The 15,083-nt window shown below is 48.1% G+C and overlaps 1 long non-coding RNA gene across 1 annotated transcript; it reads right to left on the bottom strand.

The window, feature by feature from the left end:
* Positions 1-287: 287 nt before the first annotated feature.
* LOC142819373 (uncharacterized) lies at positions 288-14,716 on the bottom strand. The gene is made up of 2 exons (XR_012897254.2): positions 14,589-14,716; positions 288-961 (listed from the first exon to the last, which is right to left on the bottom strand). It is a non-coding gene; the product is annotated as an uncharacterized LOC142819373 (long non-coding RNA).
* Between the last annotated feature and the right edge of the window lie 367 nt (positions 14,717-15,083).

The following is a 15,083-nucleotide window of genomic DNA, read 5'->3' as shown; positions in this document are numbered from 1 at the left end:
GCAAACGGACAAGAGCTATGACTTGCTGGCTCATAATTCAAGGACAGGTCTGATTCTTTAAAACTAGCCTTTCAAGACCCCCTGCCCCAAATGTAATTACTGTAATTAGGAAAATACTCCCTGAGTGAAAAGGAGTAGGAAAATAACAAAGAAAACACAGGCAGCTAATGCACCCTTTGCGGATGGGACATTAGGTTAGTGAGACAAGCCTCAGCTGAGACAACCTTGCACGCTATATGACGTGTTGTAACCATAGTGGGCCCAGGATAGTAAAGAGACAAGGCAAGGGATGCCACATCTTTTATTGGACCAACTTGAGTTGGTGAGAGAGAGGCTTTCCCGCTTACAGTCTTTAGCTACAAACCCCAGGCGCATCTAGGTTTTATTAACCTATTGCGCCCCCTTGTGGTGAGGTGTGAACATTACCCTGATTCCACCAAATTCATGTTTTCCAAGGAGGCCCCTCATGTTTACGTCCACTCCTATGAGCTCAATTTTGGCTGGTGCAGAAAGCCAGGGCAAGGTCTATGCACCATTTGAAATGCCTCAAAATGGAGTTTAAATAGGATTCAAGCGAACCTTCTCTGCAAATTTCATCCATATGTCTGGGCTTTAGTGAGTATCAATAGTTTTGACTGTATCTGGTGAAGACGACACTTCTGTTTGGTAAGGCCTGTGAGGTCTAAATGGGCTGGGTCTCAGCCCGTGTCCCACAAACGAGTCTTCACCTCACAATAATCCTCTCCGTAGGCAGTGATCCTTGGCTCCCTCCACCGGCAGAGGAATGATCAGAGTGAATTCTGGCGCTGCAGCTGCTTCTCTTCAGCTCAGCACAGCTCGGGTTCAAGGAGCTTTGTCTTGCAACCCGGGTTGCACATGATTTCTGGATAAAGAGGGACCATCAGCTGCCAGGTGCTGTCAAGAAGCACCTATCTCCAGCCAGAATTTCACCCGAAACACACTGAAAGAAAGATACAGAGATCAAATCTGCCTCTTACAGCTCACAACCATTCTCAGAGCAAACCATCAGTAAACATTTCACTGCCCTGCCTGGCATCCTCTGTCCTGTATTTGACCTGGCTTTGATGCTACGTGGGTCATATTTCATAGTCCATAGTGTGCGAGGCTATAGATTCAGTCATCTTGTCTGACCCCCTTTACCACACAGAACACCAACAGGGACGCTGACAAGGATACGCACATGAATGGTGGAAAGAAAGAAACACGCTGGGCCAGATCCTTGGCTAGTGCAAATCAATATAGCTCCATTGACTTGATTTACATCTACTGGGGGCCTAGCTCATTCTTTGTCCAGATCTGAAAGCTCTTTAGCTAGGATGTTAAAACCCATGTGATCTATTAAACAGTCACTCATAGGAAAAGTGGGACCAGATCACCTTTGATTCCTCTCACATCTCATTTAAAGAGAAAGATTCCCCCTTCCCTGACCTTTGCCCTGTGAGTGAATTGTTCTTGTGGGAGGTGGGAGGGAATCCGCTATGATTTGCTGAGTGAGGCTGGAGAAATGCACAAAGCACCATTTCAGCAGCACCTACGAAGGATTTGCAACAATTGAAACAAAACTCTAACCTGGGAATCAAAACGCTTGCAATTGCCATTCCAAGGCAGGTGAAACAATAACCAATAATGAATAAAGACATTTCAAATCTTTGCTGTTATACACTGTGCTTACTGAATACACAGCTGAAAGGACATATCAGGCTAAGCCAAGGGGATTGCATATGATTGCCCACCCTTCCCCCTAAATATCCTTCTTTCATAGCAATGTTGCTTCCTAAATGCTCACTTATATTTAAAACAAGCAAATAAAACCCATACATCAACTAGGTCAAATTGGGTGGGCTTAAAACCCAGCAATCCTAAGGATTTCAGCATGGGTTGAATAGCATGTAAATCAGCAATGGACTATTGCTATTCACTTCTTGCTAAATACCAAGGCGTGTTTACACTAGGAAATTATTTTGAAATAACTAAATTTGAAATAACTCCTGAAATAACTATTTTGAAATAACTCCTGCTTTCCTTGGGGAAATAGTTTATTATTTTGAAATAACCAGCCCCTTCTTTCAAAATAACAGGCTTGGTAGTGCGGACACTCCGCTTCTTATTTTGAAGTAAGGGGAGCTATTTCAAAATAACTCTAGTATAGACCGGGGCCAAGTATGTGCTCAGAGCATTGAGGACACAGATCTGTGCCCCGAAGACCTTCCACTCTACCAAACAAATCACATTGCAGATCCAGAGGAAGCAGTTAGTTTAGATAATCCTCCATCTTAATCTCCTTTCCCCTTTCTCCTTAATCTTGCATGTGAAGGCTTCACTGATGCACCTAATCACATGATTATTTGTGTTGCTGTAGCACCTAGGAGCCCCAGTCCTGAGTCTGGATTCCATTGTGCTAGGTGCTGTACAAAATTTGGTCCCTGCCCCGGGAGCTACAATCTCATCTATCTGCACACCCAGGCCCATGGCTATGAATGTTCAGTCTTGTCTTCATTCGTGTGCCTTCCCCTGTTGGCAAACAGGTTCATGGTCATGGGGCAGAGAGCCTTTCAGGTCACTCTTCAGCGTCTCATGGAAGGCCTGGAATATAAGGGCACACCCCTGGGACCGGACTCTATATTCAGTGGGAGCTAATGCAGAGAGTGGTGCTCCGAGGTGACCGTGTGCACCGGGCACTCTGTAAGATCTCTTTGGGAGGGACTTGAAAGATGGGAAACTGGGGGTCTGGGAGTGACAAGTCAACCCACAACTCGAGATCAACGTGGGGCAAGGGTTCAGACATGGGAGTGGAATGCTTCAGCTGCCGGGACTCAGATGCCTTATTTAAAGTTCATCTGTTCTATTTTTCCTATCTTGTCAGTGGTCTCACGGCTGCTTTTGATATGAGTGCATGATGTAGTGCAACAGCCTGCTTTGAGCTGTGTGCCCCTGCTCGTGGAAATGGTGCAGAGCCAAATCCTTGATTCTTCACTGGACAGAACTGAAGCTGCTGGAAGGGAGGCAGTAGTTCAGGCAGGGCAGGGACAGCAACCTAGGGAGTTATTGATCCCTTAACCCCCCGCTCCCGGTTTCGTCTTGCTCTAATACACAGGCAGAATCCCTTAGCTACATTAGTGGGAGGTTGGATTGTACACAGGTGAACTGTCTGAAGGTGAAAAAAGGGATTCACTAAAGTTCACTAAAGGGTCCACTAAGATAGGGGGAGAGGTAGATATGCTGGAGGTCAGGGATAGGGTCCAGAGGGACCTAAACAGAATAGAGGATTGGGCCAAAAGAAATCTGATGAGGTTCAACAAGGACAAGTGTAGAGTCCTGCACTTGGGATGGAAGAATCCCAAGCACTGTTACAGGCTGGGGACCAACCAACTAAGTAGCAGTTCAGCAGAAAAGGACCTGGGGATTACAGGGGATGAGAAGCTGGATAGGAGTCACCAGTGTGCCCTTGTAGCCAAGAAGGTGAATGGAATATTAGGGTGCATTAGGAGGAGCATTGACAGCAGGCCTAGAGAAGTGATTATTTCCCTTTATTTGGCTGTGATGAGTATTGTGTCCAGTTCTGGGGCCCCCACTATAGAAAAGATGCGGACACATTGGAGAGGGTCCAGCATAGGGCAATGCAAATGATTAGGGGGCTGGAGCACATGACCTACGAGGAGAGTCTGAGGGATTTGGGCTTATTTAGTCTGCAGAAGAGAAGAGAAGAGAAGAGAAGAGAAGAGAAGAGAAGAGAAGAGAAGAGAAGAGAAGAGAAGAGAAGAGAAGAGAAGAGAAGAGTGAGGGGGGATTTGACAGCAGCCTTCAACTTCCTGCAGGGGGTTCCAAAGAGAGAGGCTGTTCTCCGTAGTGATGGATTGAAGAACAAAGAACAATGATCTCAAGTGACAGTGGGAGAGGTCTAGGTTGGATATTAGGAAAAACTATTTCCCTGGGAGGGTGGTGAAGCACTGGGATGGGTTCCCTGGGGAGGGGGTGGAATCTCCATCCCTAGAGGTTTTCAAGTCTCGGCTTGACAAAGCCCTGGCTGGGATGATTGTGTTGGGGTTGGTCCTGCTTTGGGCAGAGGGCTGGACTTGATGACTCCTGAGGTCTCTTCCAGCCCTGAGATTGATTCTATGAAAGTTTCCAGGTCCTGAGCATGGCTAAAGAGATTCTGCCCAGAGTCCCTCCCGCTATCCTCCCAGAATTCCAGGCTCCTCCTGTCCACACAGAGGTCACCGTGCTTTGGATCTAGTGGCGGCGAGGCCTTGTCTCGCACAGAAGAACCCCTCTGCTGACAAGCAGCTGGGACAGCCAAGGCCCAGGCAGTCTCTCTGCGGAGCCCCCACAAGTGTTGTTTACCTTGGCCGGGCTGCAGTCAGCAGCTGCGCTTGCCAAAGGAGAGTTGTGAGCAGAGAGCACTACCGCGGAGGGGTCTACCTTGCTGGGGCATGAGTAACTTTGCCGACCACCTTTTCCTTAATCCCAAGAGAAACGGGGCCTGCTCTCAGCACAGCTGCAAGATCCAATTCTCAGCACTTGCAAGCATCTCGGTCCCTTGGAAGGCTGAGTCCCAGATCCCTGGATGATTCATTATCTCTTCCAGTCCAGGAACTGCCCCCTCTCTCCCCGCCCATTGCTCTGTTTTCTTCCAGGTAATTGTTCCCACAGCATTTGCCTGAATCCAAAACCAGCTCCTTTCCTTACTCGGTGCCGTGGGGAATCCCCCCCCCCCCCCTCCAGCTTTATAAATAATAAAAATCAAAGAAGCAAATGAACTATTTCTCTGCAGAGAATCTAGCGCGGCATGCAGAAATCTCTTCCAGGCCGAGCACTGGACTGGCTCTGCAGGGAACCTGTGTTATTTGTGACTCTGGAAACCAGACAAAGCACAGGAGCGCCCATGACAGAGAAGAATCCAGCCCCTGTTGCAAGATGCGACTTTGTCAGTCTTTGATTTTAGCATGAGCAAGATTGGGTCCAGCAGCAAAGACCAAACTCCTACTGTCCTGAGGGGCCCATCAGTGGCCTGGGATTCCATGCTCCATTGCTGGCGCACGGCTGATTTGTAAAGAGGCCGAGCATTCAAGCCAACATCAGTGGGAACAGTAGGTGCTCAGCCCCTTTGATTATTAGACCCTTGTTACGTCACCATGATGCTTGAAAAGGACCCCTAGAGCTTTAAGCTCATCCCTTGGTAGGGAGCGGGGGTGATGCTGGTTCACACTAGTATGTACAGGTCATACAAAGCCTGGAACCAAGGGAGCGTGTTAATCACCCAGAATCCTAAAATAAGTTGGAAAGTTTTCTGGGACTTAGAACTCTGGAGTTTGTCTGAGCTAAAAATACCTATTGCTATTGTTCCTCCTGTCAGGTACTGTTTGCTGCCTGCGTGGTGCTCCAAATAAACTTTGCTAAAGGAAATTAAATTCGGCGGGCTTGTGCAGCTAAGCCGATGGAGACTACCCAGAAAAAGAGAGAATGAGAGAGTGTACTGGGGGGCAAAGCGAGGACAGCTGGTCTCAGCTATGTCACTGAGCATGCGCAATCTGTGTTAACGTATGCAGCGCATATCTGGCAAAATGACCCCACATCAATGTTCTCTGTATGCTGTGTGCTTGGGCCATCACCAAGGAGAGATTCAGATGCCACCCAGCTGATTAACAGAGTGCCCACAGCCAGCAGCATGTGCTTCTACTGGTGGTGCACATTCACACATGCCTTGGTGCACATAAAATTTATTGCATGCATAGATGGGAAAAGTTAGAGGAAACACTGCCCCACATTCTTTCCCTAAGTGTCACCTCTGGATGGAGTGTTCTGCAGAGTGCCTTTCACTGGTCTGGAAAGAGAGGAGAGGGTCAGGTGGATTGGGATGGTCCAGCTGTAAGTGGTACACAGAAGTCCTCCCACTGAATTAAATCATTCTGTGAATGCTCTTCCCTCAGTGCTATTCCTAGTCAAAAGCACTAGACCAACTCCCCAAATCGGGTCCCACTCTCATCTATGCATTTAGATTTAACACAAACTAAAAGAAGAACTTCTTCACACAATGGTCAGTTCACTTGTGGAACTCATTGCCAGGGGATGTCATGAAGGCCAAAAGAGATTTACATAAATTCATGGAGGAGAGGTCCATTGCTGGTTACTAGCCAGGATGGTCAAGGATGCTGCTGTGTTCCTACACCTGCGATTGCCAGATGCTGGGACACTGCAGCAGGGAATGGATCATTTCCTATGAAACATTTGGCTCTGGCTGCTGTTGGCAGGCTCCACACAAGGCTAGATGGATTCATTCTAACTGTTCTTATGTGACTTGGACTTTTCAGCTTAGAAAAGAGGAGACTAAGGGGGTGATATGATAGAGGTCTATAAAATTATGACTGGTGTGGAAAAAGTGAATATTCCCACAATATAAGACCTAGGGATCACCAAAATAAATTAATAGGCAGCAGGTTTAAAACAAACAAAAGGAAATTTTTCTTCACTCAGCACACAGTCAACCTGTGGAACTCCTTGCCAGAGGATGTGGTGAAGGCTAGGACTTTAATAGGGTTCAAAAAAGAGCTAGTTAGATTCATGGAGGTTAGGTCCATCAATATCTATTATCCAGGATGGGTAGGAATGGTGTCCCTAGACTCTGTTTCTCTAGAGGTGGGTGACAGGGTGATCATGTGACGATTACCTGTTGTGTTCCTTCCCTCCAGGGCATCTGGTATTGGCCACTGTCGGCAGACAGGATACTGGACTGGATGGACCATTGTTCTGATCCAGTATGGCTGTTCTTATGTTCTTATATTCATCTCTCATTGAGAGCTGTGTGCTTGTAACTGAACTTGCAAAAGCGACGAAGAGTCCTGTGGCACCTTATAGACTAACTGAAGTGTAGGAGCATAAGCTTTCGTGGGCAAAGACCCACTTCGTCAGATGCATGTAGTGGAAATTTCCAGAGGCAGGAATAAATATGCAGGCCAGGATCAGGCTGGAGATGACCAGGTGGATCCAATCATCCTGATCCTGGCCTGCATATTTATTCCTGCCTCTGGAAATTTCCACTACATGCATCTGACGAAGTGGGTCTTTGCCCACGAAAGCTTATGCTCCTACACTTCAGTTAGTCTATAAGGTGCCACAGGACTCTTCGTCGCTTTTGCAGATTCAGACTAACACGGCTACCCCTCTGATACTTGTAACTGAACTTGCCACTCAGTTTGCACCAAGTCCTTGCTCAAGCAAACTCCCGTTGAAGCTCGTGTGACTTTTCCCCAAGTATGGATTGAAGAAGTCTCGCAGGGTTTGACCAGCATGACAGTTTCTGCTGGCCTGAGCTCCACCAGAAGATGTGATTCTCCCTCCAGCTTCCACCAGTGGGGCTCTGCTGACTTCAGTGCAGCGACTGCTGACTTACACTGAGGAACATGAGGAGATCCGGGCCCTCAGATTTCAAGTCCTGGGCTTGCGCATCACTCTACAGTCAACCGTGTCATGCCCGGGGCAAGCTGGCTCTTGAGTGGTGCCATATTTTGGACGAGCTTTTAAACAGAGCTGCCTCCAGTGGCTGACTAGATGATTCCTGGGCACGTTGTGAGAAGATGAGGTGAAATCCCCCGTCCAGGCTGACATTGTCTCTCTCAGTAATATACACCCTGTAATAAGCAAGGCTGTGTATGAGCCATTGTTTCTGCTGTCCTGGCCGGCTCGGCCGCTTTCCTGCCAATGTGTTCCTCATTAGCACTCTGGGAAGCGAAGAGCGTGCAAGGCGCCATACGCAAACCAGTTTTTTATTCTCTCCTAAAACACCCGAGAAACACTTGAAAAACAAGAGCTGTGGGACGAGAGCGGCAAGCGATGAGCTGCCGAAGGGAAACTGGAGCTAGCCCCTGACAAATTTGTACCATTCCATTATAATCCGTAACAACCAGAGACTGACGCTGAATAAACCTAGTCATTTTCAGAAGGGAGATGACGGGTAATGGAAAATCCGGGGCACGGGGAGTCTGGACGACAAAATTTGGTAATAAATAAAAGCCTTCAGTTTGGTTTCCATGATGAATGGAACTTCCCATACATGAGCTGCAGTCAGTATTTCCAAGACCTCAAACGCCTATTGAGATTTCCATTTTTTATCTGAGGTAAATGGATATTTTAGAACTTTTCTGAGTTTCCAGAACTTCCTGTGACCCAGGTGATTATCCTGGGGCAGAACTAGCTGAGGGTGGAAATAGAAGGATCTCTGCTCTAATCCTCTGTGGGCTTGAGTTAGGGAAGGAAGGGCTTGGCATAGGTGGATTCACAACACCTTTAAGTTCTCTGCATACAGGGGATGTGCAAGGGCCTGCCCAGACCACATTGTATAAGTTAGTGCAGTCTCAAGGCTGTTCTAGCTTACGCCTTCCTTTCAACAGCTGCCTATGGTCCCTAGGAAATAGAGAATAAGCCTATCTGCTGCCAAGTACATAGACAGCCCTCAGTATCATAGCATCTGAGCATCTCCTGTGAGGCAGAGCAGTGCTATGATTCCCATTTTACAGATGGCAAACTGAGGCACAAAGAGACTAAGGAACTTGGCCAAAGATGCACAGTATTCCCATGTCATTTCCGGGATCTGAGCCCAGGGTGCTCAAGTCCTAGGCAGGTGAGCCAACAGCTTCCGCAGGCCCCTGGGCAAGGTGGGGAGGCAGGTCCATGCTTCTGGAAGGGGAGGGGCCTTGGCAGAAGGGGCAGGGCCGGGGGCAGCCAGCCCTCAGAGCTGCACAGAGCATGCTGTATGGCACTTTGGTGGCCATTTAAAGGGGCCCTGGGCAGACAGGAGCCCCAGCCCCCTTTGAATCACCAGGCCCCAGGGTGACTGCCCCCTTTGCCTCCCCCTACATTGGTGGGCCTGGTCCCTGGCTAAGGACCTAACCACTGGATCACCCTTCCTCTGTCCTTTACACCTACACAGCCAGCTTGGAGCAGGGCCAGCATAGCACCTTTACACCAGATGGATAGTGGCTTAGGAGGCTCCCTATGCAAAGGATTTTCCTTAGGGGACCATCCCCAGCCATGATACCCTCTCCCCTTTACACTGCCAGCTTGGCACGAAAGAGCTGTAGCATAATGGAGAATCAAGTCCATTGTATCTTTAACCCTATAGCGCCAATGAAGAAAGGAGCAGCAGAACTGGAGCAACAGGGCTGGGTGTGAACTTCCAGCTAACCTTGTTTCCTCCAGGAGGGAACCTATCACAATATCTTGTACTTAGCATTGTATTTTCATCCCCTTTGGATCCCACAGACTTTACTACGCTTCACCCTTGATTTCTCAAACACAGAGCAGTCCCTCTGCCTGCTGCTGAAATGGGTAAACTTGGCAGCTGCCTAACAATAATGCGACTCTACATGATCCATAACTAGTTAAGTCTACTGCACAGGAAGAGTGGGGGATTTACACAGGATGAATAATTATCCAAGTTCGAAACTGACCCGGGCCTGAGGCCCTTTTCATACAAAGGGCAAAAGCGAATCGGGCTCTCAGATATTAATGCCCACAAAGTATTTAATTATCATGATTAAATAATCATAGTAATTAAGAGTAGTGATCCCTTTGGTCAGTCTCGGCCACACGGCGACCCTGCAACCAGGTAGGGCGTAAGTTCAGTACTGATTAAGAGCCAAGAGTGACAGATATTAAATCAACACCTCTCTGTGTGGTTTGCGGCATGTTCCACAGAGGACTCCCACCCAAGACCTGACCAGACCCAACACTGCTTAGATTGTGAAAGCTAACATCAGAGCCTAAGCTAGATTTTGTACAAGGAGTGTGGGTAGCAGTCTGATTGTGGGGACACTCAGGGTATGTCTAGACTGCAGGGTTTTTCTGGGATACCGCGTCAATGGAACATGTCTGCTTTTTCTGAACAGTTTCCGAAAATGCAGGCTCATTCTTTCGGAATCCCTGTATTCCTCATTTTATGAGGAATAAGGTGTCTTCTGAAAGAGGAGGTTTTTCCCACATTTCACCCCATGTAAACAGGCCAAATGTCGGAAAAGGCTCTTCTGAAAAAACAAGCAGAAAAAGGTATGCAAATTGAAGTTCTCAATTTGCATATCTTTTCCAGAAAAAAACCACAGTGTAGACATAGCCTCAGAGATACACCAGTCCCATCACGGTCCAGTAGGGATCACCATGTGCCCTTGTATCCACTGTGTTGGAGACGTTCTAACTCCAACACTGTGGATACAAGAAAGGCACAGAGTGGCAAGATCTACCAGACTCCACTCCACATCTAAACCTTGAAGTGTAGATGTTCCTGCTCCGGCTGGAGCTCTGGCTCTGAGACCCAGCCCCCTCTCTGAGTTTCAGAGCTTGCATGGGAACAGCCACGCTGCTATTTTTAGCCCTGCAGTGCAAGTCCCATGAGCCTGAGTCTGTGGACCCAAGCGCAAAAGCTTGCTGCTGCCTGCTGCAGGGATTTCTTTTCCCCCTTGTTTGCCCTGTGGATGTAGCCACTGCTTCCAATGGTTCCAGTCCCCGGAAAAACACATTTCTACTGTTGATTTTGAATCCCTGCAGCCAGAGGGGGAGAAAGGTAGCTCCTCAGCTCTGGCACAGCAGTCAACTTTGATCTCTTGGGAGGTCTATTTCCTTCCTTTGGCCTTTCTGAAAATGTATATTTTAGGAACTTTTTAAATTTTCTCCCTCATGCTTTTCCCCTCATTCAAAAAAGCTTTATTGTATCAAGTCCCACTTCAGTAAAGAAGGGAAAATATCTACTTCATCGCTGCGAAAGGTTTCCTGAAATGGCTGATCGTTTGTAATGACAGTGGAGCTCTTGTTGGTATCTCACAGGGACCATGGGGGAGCGGAGGGCAGGGAAATCTCTGTATTAATGACATGCCATTAAAGGGAGAAGGACTATCTAGGACGTTAAGAAAGGAGGCTGGCCCGGTACCACAGGACTACAGGGCTCTGCCAAAGAGAAAGGCGCAGCAATGGGGATAAAGAGTAACAGGATTTCGCAGTGAGGGAAGTGGGTCTAGTGCTTTGAGGGAAGTACAGAGAACTCCAGTTTCTTAGGTTCTCTCCCCTGCTTTATCACGCATGGCCAACTCAGAGAACCTTTCTGTGCCTCGGTTTCCCCTCTGTCACACAGGGATGGCTCCGTTTGATAGTGGGAGTTGAGACACTTAAGCTGAGATGTTTAAAGGAGACCATTGAGAGTTAATTTCCCACCTCTCGGTGAGTTTCAGCATCTCATTCCTTTTGGCTCTGTTGAATTTCCAGCCTTAATTTTTGGAGCAAAATCCTTTCAGATCCTCAGATGGTTCAGGCACAGTGTAATTTGTAGTTGCTGTGCACTGTAATTTCTGGGTGCTGTGACTGCACACCAGGGGTTGAAGGGAAGGGACACTTTTGGGAAGGTGTTCCTTTTGTCCTTTCAAGTCTTCCTGTCGCAATGCTGCAGTTCATAAACTCAACATCTATTGATTGCTCTCCTATTAAAAAGGAGAGGCAGGGATTTTAAAAGCATCTTCAGTTATCACTTCTGTACAAATCAGATTCTAAACCCATTGCAATTTCCCTAATCTTGGTGAGCAGCTGATTATTGGAGGACCAGGAGTGTAGGTACAGGTTGACAGGCATCAAACAACATTTTTACTCCACTATTCTTCACTCAGGATGGAATTCACCCATGTGCAGAGAGCCAATCAGGCCTGTGCTTAACTCAAATTCCATTTAAACTCCAGGGCATAAGAGGGGGCTGACATGTGCATAGATCATTCCCTAGCTCTGCAGTGGGATGAGCTTCACCCTAAGGGTATGTCTACCCTACAGGACAAAGTCGGATTAAACTACGCAACTTCAGCTACGTTAATTGCCTAGTTGAAGTCCTAGTAGCTTAACTTGGCTTTGGCTCTGTCTACAATTCAGGAAGTCAAAAGAAGAACACCCTTCCCTTACTCCTCATGAAAGCAGGGTTACCGGCATTGACAGGAGCACTCCTCTCAAGAATTAGCCGTCTTACCTCGATCACTAATTGATAGCGGCAGTTTTGATCTTCTCTGTAGTGTAGACGTACCCTCACTGACTTCTTGCACTCTCCAACATGGTATGGCACACTATATCCTGCCCGACCTACATGCAGATTACAAACACCACTCCACGGAGCTCCTGTTCATAGATCCTTACAGGAGCTCTGCCACTTGATACCTGACTTGACACCTGACAAAAGGCAGTTCTTCTTCACTCAGCGCACAGGCAACCTGTGGAACTCCTTGCCAGAGGATGTGGTGAAGGCTAGGACTTTAAGAGGGTTCAAAAAAGAGCTAGATAGATTCGTGGAGGATAAGTCCATCAATGGCTATTAGTCAGGATGGGTAGGAATGGTGTCCCTAGTCTCTGTTTGTCTGGAAATAGGTGAGAGGGGAGAGATCATGTGAGGATTAACTGTTGTGTTACCTCCCTTTTGGGCACATGGCATTGGCGACTGTCAGCAAACAGGCTACTGTGCTAGATGGACAATTGATTTGACCCACAATGGCTGTTCTTATGTTCTTTTGTTCTTATGACTTTTACACACTGGGGCTACATCTACACTGCATCCCTCTTGCGCAAAAGCCTATGCAAATGAAGCGTGGATTAGCATATTGTTGCACTTCATTTGCATAATTAGGGGACGTTTTTGTACAAGAGGCTTTTGCGCAAGAGGCTTTTGTGCAAAAAGGAGCCATCTGCACAGGTCTGTTTTGTGCAAAAACACCCTCTTGCGCAAGAGCCATTCTTCCTCATTTTTTCAGGAAGATTGGCTCTTGCACAAGAGGGTGTTTTTGTGCAAAATGAAGCTGTGTAGAGGGCTCTTTTTTGCTCCAGGCAGCAGTCAGTAATGGTGTCTAGAAAGTTTCTCTTTATATCCTGTCCTGAGCTGACATGTGACCAGTCAATATGGGGATAATTGAAATCCCCCATTATTACTGAGGTTTCTACTGTTAATCTCCCTGAAATTTTCAGAACCAACATCACCTTCCTAGGGAGGTGGCCCAGAGTCAGTGGAGCCAACAGCCTGGCCAGGACCCTGGACTAAGCGGAGGCCCCTGCTCTGTACCCCAAGAAAGGGTGGAGCTTAGGGCAAAAGGGGCAGGAGGGGGGCTAGGAAGCCCTCAGTGCCACCCAGAAAATGCCCTGCCTCTGCCAGGCAGACCTCAGGGCTGCCTGGAGCATCGTACTGCGCTCTGGCACTGATTTAAAGTGCTCAGGGCTCCAGCTGCCACTGCTGCTGTAGAAGCGGTAGCGGTGGTAGCCAGGAATTTTGGGTTCTTTTATATCGCTGGGCCCCAGGCTGGTTGTCCCCTTTGCCTGCCCCATTGGTGGGCCAGTCCAGTATATTCCTGCTGCTTCACTCTTGTTGTTCGAGCATGGAATTTCCATCGATGGAGATTCCACGGGTCAGTTTGATTCATTTAAGATTTTGACTAGATTGGGCTCTATGCTTAGACAGTGCAGCTCCCCCACCAGCCTGACCTACTCTCGGGGCATCCCTGGGCCTAGGACAACCTCCCTTCTGACCCAAGCCCTGCCCTGCCTCACCTCTGCTTCACACACTCACCAACGGTGGCAGGAAGCAGAGCACCTCAGCCTTAGCCCGCTCCACTCCACCAGCTCCCAGCCATGTCTCTCATCTTCCCACCGCCGGTGAGCATGGAGGCAGGTCTATGCCTTCCCCCAAGTGCCCAGCCCCGAGCCACGTGGCAGGGAGCTGGCAGAGCAGAACGAGCTGAGACCGGGTCGCTCCATGTCCTGCTGCTCCAGTGAGTGTGGGGGCAGCCCAACCCCTGCTGCCCACACCAGGTCCTCCGGGGCGCCTTGGGCCCCATGGGGCCCTCCGAAGTGCGGGGCCCAGGGTAGTTTCCCCGAAACATCCAATGTAAGGTACAATTCTGCCTACTCTGTCTCACTTCTATTTATCTTGTATCTCGGTCTTACTGTGTCCCATTGATTATCCTCATTCCATCAAGTTTTTGTGATGCCTATTATATCAATGTCCTCATTTAATTCCACACGCTCTACTTTGCCGCTTTTAATACGACCAAACTGCAGTTGCTGGATTTGCTCGGCCTGATTCTGGTCTCCCTTACACAGGCTAAGGCTGCATTAACCACACCGAGGTGTTAACTCAGATTTATACCTCAGGTAACAAAGATTCTGGCCCAGTTTTTCCTTTTTTTTTGCAAATGTAAATGATAATTAATTACAACCTTAATGTGACTGGCGTTAGCAGGAATCAACCAGCCCAGCAAGCCAGAAGATACCTTTTGGTCTTTGCAGCAGAGAAGTCTGGTTTTCTGCCACATGATTCTCAGCCCTGTAAACTCAATTTAAATTACAATTAACAAAGGGAGCTGGATGGACCGCTCAAAGGAAGATGAAATTCAGCGTCGACAAATGGAGGACAGAGCACTTTAGAAGAGCTAGCCTGAATTACTCAGGAAAAAGACCCATCGAGTTCTGAAGAGACATGTGCAGTGGCACCCAAAATGGGTGGAGGTGTTAAGATGTATAAAGAACTAGACAGGAAATACTGGCAATATTATAATGTCACCCTAACTCACCAGGAATGACAGCACTCAATCTGGGTGTTCCAGGTTCTGGGGCTGTGTTGTGCCCTGCTTTGGTTGTGGTCTGTCTGAAAGCCTCATCTCTCTTCCTCCTCGGATCTGAAAAAGGTTTCACTTATTGCTCAGTAAGTGTCCCCCTGGGATGGCAGCTTTCATCAGATCATGGGGCAACCCATTGTGATCTCAGTGCTGTTTGTGAGCGTTGGTTCCCATTGCAGAGATGCACAGCAGTGGCACGGTCTGGGTTTAGCGTGCAGGTGCTGGGTGTTGTTGGCAGCCAAGGATACACAAGAGGTCCAACTAGATCCACAGTTCTCAAATTGTAGGTTGCAACCCTGTTTTATTGGGGTCACCAGGACTGGATCCCAGGGCCCTAGTTTAAACTTAAGCCCCGCTGCATGGGGCTCAGGCTTCCGCTTATAAGCCTCCAGTCCTGGGGATGTAACATTTGGATTTTCCCCTTCCTTACCCAGAGTGGAAAAGCTCAGG

This window comes from Pelodiscus sinensis, chromosome 23, assembly GCF_052426305.1.
Source record: "Pelodiscus sinensis isolate ZL-2025 chromosome 23, ASM5242630v1, whole genome shotgun sequence".
Lineage (NCBI taxonomy): Eukaryota > Metazoa > Chordata > Testudines > Trionychidae > Pelodiscus > Pelodiscus sinensis.
This window is presented reverse-complemented; position numbering and strand designations above follow the sequence as displayed.